The sequence below is a fragment of the Zootoca vivipara genome, chromosome 11, assembly GCF_963506605.1.
Source record: "Zootoca vivipara chromosome 11, rZooViv1.1, whole genome shotgun sequence".
NCBI classification, from domain to species: Eukaryota; Metazoa; Chordata; class Lepidosauria; order Squamata; family Lacertidae; genus Zootoca; species Zootoca vivipara.
The window spans coordinates 2,540,837-2,551,784 of NC_083286.1; the positions used below are offsets into that span (position 1 = coordinate 2,540,837).

The following is a 10,948-nucleotide window of genomic DNA, read 5'->3' on the forward strand; positions in this document are numbered from 1 at the left end:
GCTTCATAAAAGTATAAATGCATGTGAGGTGGCTCAAATAACGTGAGCCATGCAACACCAAATAAGTTTTATTCTGTGCTGTTAGCAGAAGAGGGCATCATCAACATACTTCCTGACAATGTAATTCTTCATACTTGATCAAGCAGTATGATCAAAACAAGATGAAAGCTAGTATGAAGGGAATGCAGATTACCGGTAAGTCCAAGTTGCTTTTATCTGGGGGTACCAGAGAATGTGGGGGCTTCCGTGTGCGAAGAATGGGCTCCAGCAATAAAATCAGTACTTCAGGCAGCATCTAGGACAATTCATGAAATGAGCTGCAAGCAATGGTCATAAATAGGAATATTGCCAAACATGCAAGGATTTTCATTTACTGGTAGGTATGAGAAGCCAAGAACCCTTGCACGCTTGCGTTCAAGTATAAGTGATTGCTGGCTTATTCCATCCAGCTCTCACCTTTGGAGGGAGTTTTCAGTGTGACTGCCAAGTCTCAAAAAAGTAGGAGAGTGCATACGTAGGATAACTGGAGAGATGAGAAAAGTCTCTTCCTTAGTGTAGTTACTGGTTTTTGTTTCTGCATCACCTCCCTCAAGAGAGCAGATTAAATCAGATTTGGTGTGAAGTGTGGAAGATTGGGGGGGGGTCACTGCTGTTTGAGATGAGAAACTGCTGAGGAATGTGGGAACTGTTGGTACAGTGAATTTGCGGGGGTGTGTGTGTGTGTGTGTGTGTGTGTGTGCTCTCTGGGTCATTGTGCATGGTGGCAGAGTGCGTATAAATGCATATAAGCATGCCATGCCCCCTTTCCCTGCAACTTCGGGATTTGTGGCGATGTGCACGTGCATGGTCACAAGTGCTTTAAACACAGAGGGAATGATCATTGCCTGTATTTTCAGGTGGGATTCAACCTCATTAAAATTCATGCTGTGCCATTATAGTTGCTCAATAATCCAATTCCACTCTTTTTGTTTGCAATATGGAAAGTGATGAGGAAGATGACAGGAAAGTGTGGGGTGCAGTGTCATCTAACCACTCTGTGCAGGAATCAAATGCTCATCAAATAGCTAACACCCCCTAACCTCCAGGAAGAACATCCTCCTTAAGTAGGTCCTCTGGAAGCACCTTGTTTACAGAACAAGGCCGCTCTGATTTCCCCCTTTGCTTTCCCTCTTCCTTTCCATATGGATCACTAGAAAATTAATACTGTACCCTGGTTTTGCCAAACTGATCTGAAGTAGATGTGAGATCTCAGGGCGGGCAGGCAGGCAGGCAACGGCCAAGAGAAAATACAGTACATAAATAAGAAGTAAAGCAGAGGAAGAAGTCACAGCGAAGAGGGACGTCCGGCAAGCGGCGTGGGCTGCCGCCGAGCAGGGCCTCCGAGGGGGAGGCAAGGGCGCGCGCGGATCCTCCGGGGCCCCGCAGGCAAGCAGCGCCCAGTGCCGGACCTCGCGCCGGACTCCCGAGGGGGTGGAGGCGAGGGGGGCGCGAGAGTCGCGCCGCTTCGGGAGGGAGTTGCGGGAGAAGAGGCGAACAATGTGAGGCTGGAGGTGGGCGAGACGGAGGGGCGGAGAACAAAAAGGCCGTGTAGCTGAGGCAGGAGACGGCCAGAGGGGCAGCCTCGAGCCCGGCAGGGGAAGCGGCGAAGACTCCGCGCCCGAGCGAGCCCACGGAGGAGAAGCCGGGCGAGGGCGGCGGCGGCACTCACCGTGGCCTCGAGCGCAGGCTGGGGAAGAGGAGGCGAAGGAGGCGCGCTCAGGGCGGCGGGGGCTGAGGCATGGCGGGCTCCCCTCCTCACGCAGCGACGCCGCCGGCTCCCCCGGCCGCTGCCTCGGCACAACGGGCACCAAGCACCGCTCCTCCCCTCGTCTCCTTCCGGGGGGCGCAGAGAAGCCCGACGCTGCCTGAGCGGCACCGCCCCGTCGCGCTGCAAGCGCCGCCTCCGCCCTCCCCTGTCCTGTTGCGCCCCCTCCTCCCCGCCGCAACCCTCCCTCGGGGGGAGGAGCCTCCTCGCAGCGCCGCCCATTGGGCGAGGCGCAGAGGCGAAACGGCGCCCCGAGAGGCCATCCCTGGGCGCCCCCTGCACTTCGACCAGCCCGGCAAGACGCGCAGCTGCCCCCCCCCCCGCCCGCCCGCCCCTTGGGGCCAGCGATTCCAGGAGGAAAAAGTCGCCTTTGCAAAGAGCTGCTTCCGCGGAAAGGAGCAAAACTTTGCCCTTCTCTGAGGCGTCTCCTCGAACTGCTCCTAAAACGGACACCGGCCGATTGCTGGCCTTTTGAACGTACAAGTCCGGCGCACTTTGCGCGGTTGTCTCCGTGTCAACCCCGCGCCCCGTTTCCCGCAGAGATCACACTTCGCCTTTCTGCAACGGATCCCGAATGGAAAATGCGGCGGGTTGCGGCTGCCTTCGAGACATAGCTGCCAAGTTTTCCCTTTTCTCGCGAGGAAGCCTATTCAGCATAAGGGAATTTCCCTTAAAAAAAGGGAGAACTTGGCAGCTATGCTTCGAGAATCTCGGGCTAAAATATAAAAGACGCAGCACGACGAGCCGGGTGTGTGGATCCAGAGGGGGAAGAGCTGCTGCGCAAGTTAGACTTGAAGCAGCTTTTGTCTGGGCGCCGCAGCTGCACTCGGGGCCTGCGCGAAACGAGAAGGAACGAAGGAGCGGATCGAGGCCGCGCTTGGCTTCCTTCCCCGTCCGAGCTCTTTCTGCTACGCGGCGGACGGGCTCGGCTGGGCCAGAAGTTTCGCTTCTCCTTCGGCCTCTAACGGCGAGAGACGCGCCCGGAGGGGTCGGCGCTCCCGCATCCCGGCTGCCCTCCCTCCCGCCCCGCAAGTCGTGTGGCGACCGCTCGTGGCTAGAGAGAAAAGCTGCCTCCAGACCAGTTTGCAAAGTGCTGCCCGTTGCAACTGCGCCGGGATAAGCTCTGCCGCTGTGTTTCATGTGTTGGCTGCCTGGATTACTGTAATGCGCGCGCCATGCAGGACTTCCCTTGGGATTTGGCCTTACACGGCAGCTGGTGCAGAATGCGGCCGCCAAGTTGTTGAGTGGAGCATCTTCACGCACCTTTATTATCCCAGTGCTGACTCCGAGGGAACCGCATGGGCTGTTGATGTTCAATATCATCTTGTTACCATAGAATGCCCTGAACAACTCAGAGCCAGGTTTCCTGAAAGACTGCCTGCCCCTGTGTAGACTCATAACATCACTTGGATCGCCTGGGGAAAGTGAACTTGGAGCACTGCACCCTACAGATTATTGTGGGGTCCGAAGAATGGGCCTGCCCATCCCCTTTGCTATACATGACGTAGCACCCGTCAGTTGCTTCAGAAGTCTTGCAAAGTCCAATAAAGACTTGTTTGCCCATGCTTTCACTGACCTATAACACACAGGACCCTGATTCATGTGCACAAAGTCCCTGCCAGTGGGTAGAAGGCATGGGAACATAGGAAAGCGCCTTATGCTGAGGAAGATCATTGGTGCAGCTAGCTGTTGCCTACACTAACTGGCAGCTGTTCTCCGGGGTTTTAGGCAGAGAATGTTTCCTGACCCTCCTTGGAGATGCCAGAGATTAAGCCTGGGAGCTTCTGTGTGCAAAGGATTTCTACCACTGAGCTCTAACCCTTCCCCAAAGGCATGCTCAGAGAACCCAAAAGATTCCACAAGGGAATATTTCAAGTCCTGCCGTGTAATAATAATGCTGCCACAAACATCCTTCAGAACAGCTACACATATATGAGAACTTGTGTTAGCGAACCTAACAAACTTTTTGCTAGGGAAAAGGCTACAACCACAAGAGCGGAAACCGCAACAGAAAGGTCACAGTGATCAACTGCAGCAGCCTGGAATAAGGAAGTGCATTGCAATGGGAAAACGGGAACAGCCCAGTTTGGTTAGAAAAAGGGCCCTCTAGCCCACCATCCTTTTTTCACATTGGCCAGCCAGATGGCTAAGTGAAGCCTGAAAGCAAGACATGAGCAAAGCACAAGATGTGGGGTTGAGTCCCACTACACTGCAAAGCTTACCTTTTGGATGTTCTGCCGGCAACAATAATTTTGGGTACCAAAGGTGCAGGGAAGACATCAGGCTAGAGCCCAAACATCCCGCTCAACAGAGCAACTCCATAGGCGCACAGCCAAACAAGGGATTCCTCTTGAAAAAATGCCTCCTTTGCCTAAGCACTAATTTCCCCCTCTTTCACCACTGGCAGAGGTGTCTTGCTGGTGCAAGAGTAGCAGTACCCCAGTGGGCATTGCCATAGTGCTATTTTAGTGCCACACTTTGGGTCAGTCTTGCCCAGTATGGATAAAATAGAGAACAGGATCGTCATGTGAAAGTTTTCGTAAAACACTCGCCCCAGTAAAAGCAAATAATTGCTTCATTGTTTTCACATGCCAGCTTGCACAGCTCTGTGGCTGACAATGTAGAAGTTAAGACTGCCATCAGATGCCCCCAAAAGCACGTGTTGGGATTACCACCTGAGAAGTGGTCATGGTTTCTGTTTTCTTCTATTTCCATGTGTATTTGTTTGACATTTTTCTGCTGCCGTGTTATTATCAAACTATTCACCACATACTATTTATTTATCCAAAGCAAATGAAGAAGGGTTTGCACAGATATTCATTCTGTTTTAAATAAGCAGCATGGAATTCAACTTTTTATTCCTGAAGGTTATATGACTTTATGGGAAAATGTCATTTTGTATGTAATTGGTATTTACAGTTTGAACTGATGGCATGTCAGAAAATTATCTTCTGGATCCAAGAAAAATGAAAAAGTAGAGTTCTTTATAGTAATTGCACCACAATTATAATGTAGTGGATTAAATGCTATTTTTAAAAGAGCTTCACTACAAAGTTGGAGAACAGCTATTGTTTAATATGTTTACACGTTTTCAGTTGAATCCTGTGTGTATTCAGAAGTAAACCCATTTAAAACTTATAACCAGGCAACTGAGCACAGGTTAGCAGCATCAATTCAATGGAAACTGTTAAACAAAAAGGTGTAATTTCTCTTTTTAATTATTGACAACTAGTAGCTATTGGGTCAGTGGAAATCTGGATTCTGCCGTCAGTTAACTTCCTGTGAGCGGATGCATATATCCTTAAACAGCATTGTTTGTTTCACTGAAAACATAGTAAGGTTCAGTAACCTTGACAAATATGGGCACTTGAGGTAGGGAGTAAAGTATTGGTGAAATAGGCAAAATTGGAAACAGAATGCAACAAAAATAAAACGTAAGCGAGAATAAGAGGTCCTGAGACACAAATATTTATTCAAAAGTAAAGTGCAGCTTACTTGAGCTTTCAGTTGTCACAATCCTGCACATTCTGATACAACAGTAGTAAAAATATTTTAATAGCAGAATATCTGAGTAATTAATTATAACTTTAAAAATAACATTGCAGAATAAAATACTTTTTACACTTACCTGGTTAGGAGTATCCAAAACACTTGATATGCAAAGAACTAGAAATCCTTTTCTCTCACACAATAGCTGCAGTTTTCTGTCTATATGGACAGTCAACAAATGAGCAAACAATCTTTGCTTTCAGGCAATGAATATAAAGGCTTGACGTTGCTAACAGGAAAAGCATTATCTATCATCCTCTCTGTTCAGGATGTCATGGCAGATTCTTATTTTTCTGACTTACAAAAACAGGAATTGTCTCATGTGACACTTCCATGCAAGCCAAATGTTGGTAAAGGGATTGTGCAACCATTTCGAATCCAATGGTTTTTAACTATCGGCGATACTTTTCAGTATAAAATGACTTGAATCACAGTCCTAGGCAGAAGTAGCCCCGATAAAGTGGGGCTTGCCCCTAGGGCAATTGCTGCCTTAAATGCAAAGACTTTATCCCTTACTTGAGCTAATATATTTGGTATTGCTGATTCTGATCTCTTTGTCTACAGAGAGATGCAGTTACTCAGCATCAGTACAATGGATGCAGAACCACTGGGCAGACTGTTGTACATGGACTGAGGCTAAAAATCCATGCTAGGTCAATGATTCACAGGATAATCACTATCTCACTTTCCCATGTGTAAAACTGAAATAAATAATGAAATCACTGGGTTGGCATGGAGATACTGATGGAAACATTTCTTTTAGGGAGCAACTGTTTTAACTACATTGGTTTAAGTTATTTGTTTTATCTTCACTAATTTTATTTTATTTTTTTAATTGAAAAGTGGTTTATGAAAATTCAAACAAAATTCTCTGTGACATTTGGTCCTCTTGATACTGATTCTTGATATATTTTAAATCTTGCAATCTGCAGACTCTAACACAGGGTTTGATGCATGCCTACTTCACAAAGTTCTCTTTTTTGAAATAGCATTAAGTCTATAGGCTATTGTGAGTATCTGGATCATGTGACATCTGGCACCTCTTTTTAGTACAGTGGTATCTCTGGTTAAGAGCTTAATTCGTTCTGGAGGCCCGTTCTTAACCTGAAACTGTTCTTAACCTGAAGCACCACTTTAGCTAATGGGGCCTCCTGCTGCCGCTGCACCACCGGAGCATGATTTCTGTTCTTCTCATCCTGAAGCAAAGTTCTTAACCTGAGGTACGGTACTATTTCTGGGTTAGCAGAGTTTGTAACCTGAAACATTTGTAACCCGCGGTACAACTGTATTTTACACTTCAGTACCTCATTGAATTAATCTGGTAACTGATAAAGCAAATTTTATATATGTACAATGGTAAACACAATTACTTTCCCTCATTTAGAGAACCCTCCAGGCAGGAGGAGTCTGGTCCTGCAGATGATGTTGGACTCCAAATTCCATCAGCTCCAACCAGTGTGGTCAATGATGGGAGCTGCAGTCTATCAGTATCTGGGCACAGGTTCCCCACCCCTGTTTTAAATGGATTAAGGCTAAGGCTAAGTTGGCAATCCTTTGCAAAGTTCCAATGACATTTAAGATCACATATAAGTTCCAATGACACATATAAGATCACAATGCAATGGTGCTTAAACCAGTTCTTGTAATTTCACATACAGTATATCATTTGAATGTACTGACTACATTGGATGGGATATTTTAATTAGGCAATTCAGCCTCCAACAGTCCAGAAATAAACTCAGGTTACTTCACACCTGTTCAATTTTACCTATATGCCTCTTTTACAACAAGTTGTTTTCTCCCACAGATCAATAAAACTGGAAAAGTCAAATAGGGTTTGAATATAATTGCTGATGTGTTCTTGTCCCTGGCAACTATGCCAACAATTACTGGAAAGCTAAAATGTTTGTGATGCAGTATGATTCACGAGTCTCTAGAGAACTTCTCTGAATATAGCTGCACATATGATATGCATGATACATGACATTAGCCTTTAATTCTTGAAGGAGGATTGTAAAGCTACAGGAAAAATAAAATCCAGGAAAGCTGCCTCATGAAATACATGACATATGAAAAAATCATAAAGAGACATGCTATAATTTGTAACTGGAATCTCAATTTTATTTTTGGGGGGTACACATAATACTGAATTTCAATAGGAAGAGATAACATGGAGGAAAGCAACTAATTTCACTGCCTCTTCATAATTGCTTTGTGGGTGATTCAGCCAAAGTTCAGCACTTTAAAATCCCACTGATTTTAAGGTGTGTTTTTTTTAAACCATACTGATGCAATCAGTGGCATTCAAAGTTAACTATGGGTGGGTTGTGCTCTTTTTTTTCTTGCAGTTTCAACCAATGCTTTCTCCTTTACAAAAACTTCCATTCCATATTTCTGAATATGATATCCCTTGTTTTAATGCTACAAAATGCACTAACAAAACAAGCCAGATGGACCAACTTCAGTTCCTACCTCCCATAAAACTCACTGGGCCATGCAGAGGAATGCCAAACCAATAAAATACTATTTGCTGCTGTTCCTGCTTCTAATAAAAATCTCATAAGCAGGGATTCTTTGAAAGCAATGCAAGATGTACATAAAAGACATTTTCCTCTTTTTCTTAAAAAGGCTATTGCGACCTGAAAATACATGGTCATGATTAAAGCTAATTTAGGATTAAGGCCATACATAGCTAAGAAGTAGATCATCTGCCTTGTATGCATAAGGTCAGTCACTAGCATCTCCTGATGGGACGGGGAAAGAGACCAGGCTGAAATCCTGAAGAGCACATTCCCGTCTCCCTTTTTAAAATACGTGTATACACACACAACACACACACACACCCCGCCCTGCTTCCAAAGATCACATGGCATTTAGAACATAAAATCACAAGATACATAACAATAGTAAAAAGCAAAAGCAAACCCAGTCTCCCCAGCGAGCTGATTAGCAACAGCAAAAGCAGTTGTCATCTTTGGAAGTCACTTACCAGAACAGAGGACTGGCGCTCCACACGTCACTCCAATCAGCAATGGCAGCAGCATGCAAACAGGAAGTTGAGCCGGGTGGGTCCAGTCCTCCGTATTGTACTCCCTGGCACAGTAGCTATGAGCTTTTGCTGCTGTTTTGGCAACAATCAAAATAGATTGGGGAAGGGATCGTCCATCTCAACAAATATGATTCAGTCAGAATGCCTATTAGCCACAAGCCGGTTTCCATGGGAGCACCATGTGAGACGATGGGATATAGCCTTCATTACTTAATAAATGCAAGGGCTTTGTCCATTATTTATTTGTTGCATTTACAGCTCACCCTTTCCTCCAAGGAACTCAAACTTCTTTCCCTCATTTAACCCCCACAACAACCCTGTAAGGTGAGTTAGGCTGAGAGGTCCAAGGTGAGCTTCATGGTCAGGTGGGGATTTGAACTCTCGTCTCCCAGGTCCTGGCCTGACATGCTAACCACCACACCACAGTGGCTCTAAGAAACATGCAAAGTCAGGAGCTGTTGCTGCTTTAGAAGGCAAAGAACCTTGCCTCATCCCCTACAGAATGTGCTTACTGGCAACCCAGTCAGATGGGTGGGATACACATAATAAAATCATCATCATCATCATCATCATCATCATCATCATCACAGACTTTGGTGGCAGCCAGATCTCACAGTAGGCCTTGAAATCTGCAAACATGTTGATCAATGCTATTTCTATCAAGTCTCCAGTCTGAAAGATTTTGATATGAAAAGGGGAGAAGACTGGGGCCACCAGAACATCCAAATTTGACAGGAAACAGGTCAGGCTATAAGTTTCAGTTCAATTTCATTTTGCCACTTCCAGTGGTTTTATGTCAAGACAAAAATACTCAACTGTTTTTGTTCCTGCTCCCTTCAGTACGGGACACGGGTGGCACTGTGGGTTAAACCACAGAGCCTAGGGATTGCTGATCAGAAGGTCGGCGGTTCAAATCCCCGCAATGGGGTGAGTTCCCGTTGCTCGGTCCCAGCTCCTGCCAACCTAGCAGTTCAAAAGCACGCCAAAGTGCAAATAGATAAATAGGTACCGCTCTGGCGGAAAGGTACCGGTAAACGCCGTTTCCGTGCACTGCTGTGGTTCACCAGAAGCAGCTTAGTCAGGCTGGCCACATGACCCAGAAGCTGTACGCTGGCTCCCTCAGCCAATAAAGCGAGATGTGTCATCCGCAACTGGACCTAATAGTCAGGGGTCCCTTTGCCTTTACCTTTACCTTCAGCACAGTAACAACACAGAAAGAAAGGGGTGTACATTATTTAGCAGCTCAACATTTTGGCCTTTTAGAGCACTTATACAAATGACAGATTGGACTTGTTTGATTTAAAATATTTCTATGCTGCCTTTCTTTCAACGGAATGGCCAAGAGACTTACAAACAGCAAATAACAATAACATAATAGAATAACATAAATACAACAGAAATTATATAGAATAATTAACAAATAATTGGTTAAATGATTACGAATCATTAGTTAGACAATTACAATCTATAAAACTATTAGAAAAACAACTGAAAAAATAAGCTAAACAGCTCAATTACAACAAGTCATATTACAGGATTCCCAAAGTAATAACTACAGCATTCATCTATACCCTGTTTCTCTGAAAATAAGATGTAGCCATAAAATAAGCCATAGCAGGATTTTTAAGCATTCAAGAAATATAAGCCATACCCCAAAAATTAGACATAGTGGTAGGCGCAGCAGCAATGCCGGCCGCAGCAGGAGGAGGAGGAGGGGGAAAAATAGGACATCCCCTGAAAATAAGCCATAGTGGGGGGTTTTTTTGAGGAAAAATAAATATAAGACGGTGTCTTATTTTCGGAAAATGGTGAAGGTGCATGTGTGTTATTCCCCACTTTTCTCCCACAAGCACTTACCCGATTGTCCTGAAATTTGGCCACATCCTCAGAGTCACATGTGAGCAGGTAATCATGCACTTACACTGACCAGCTGACACACTTAACACAGGTAAAAACCTGGATTTGTGGTAAAAAAATTGCGCCCTCCAGTGGACATTCAACGAACAATGGACAAACATACTCCCACAATCCCTCAAGCCCCGGAGACCACGACTCCAACAGAGAGCAAACCGCCCCGAGACAAAGCCGTTCCATAGGGAACCAAGCCCGCCTTGGAGATCACACATCCAAGACCAGGCCGCTCCCCAGGGACCCGCGCCCGCCCAGGAGATCACGTACCAGTGACCCCCTCCCCCCGACCAAGCCCCTCCACAGTGACCCCCTCCCCTCAACCCTCCCCTCCTGTGGCTAATCCCTGTGATTGCCCCCACCCTGTCCTGATCCATGATGTATTCTGTTTGTGTCCCCCCCCCCATAGGCTTATCCCTGTGAATCCCCCAACTCCCTCTTCCCGGTAACCCCCACCAGGGGAGGTGGGGTTCCCTGGGTGATCCTGGTATTTGGGGGGTGGGAGGGAAGGGTTGAGGAGAGTTGGGGGTCCTTGGGGAGTATTGGTTGGGGAGGGTATTGTGGGTGGAGGGTCTTGGGGGTAGAGGGTTGTAGTGGGGGTTTGTGGTGGGGCGGGATTCCGAGGGGGTTAGTGTCCA

At 46.3% G+C, this 10,948-nt stretch overlaps 1 protein-coding gene across 4 annotated transcripts in view; it reads right to left on the reverse strand.

Annotated features, from left to right (window-relative positions):
• Positions 1-5,882, reverse strand: part of CEMIP2 (cell migration inducing hyaluronidase 2) — a 59,686-nt gene extending 53,804 nt beyond the window's left edge. For 2 of the 4 annotated variants that reach the window (XM_060280052.1, XM_035099633.2), the window contains exon 1: positions 1,709-1,907. The gene's annotated coding sequence lies outside the window, so the exon portion shown is untranslated. Of the gene's footprint in view, positions 1-193; positions 688-1,708; positions 1,908-5,432 lie in introns of those variants that run through there. The other 2 variants (XM_035099632.2, XM_035099634.2) reach the window with 2 other exon arrangements.
• Positions 5,883-10,948: the final 5,066 nt, after the last annotated feature.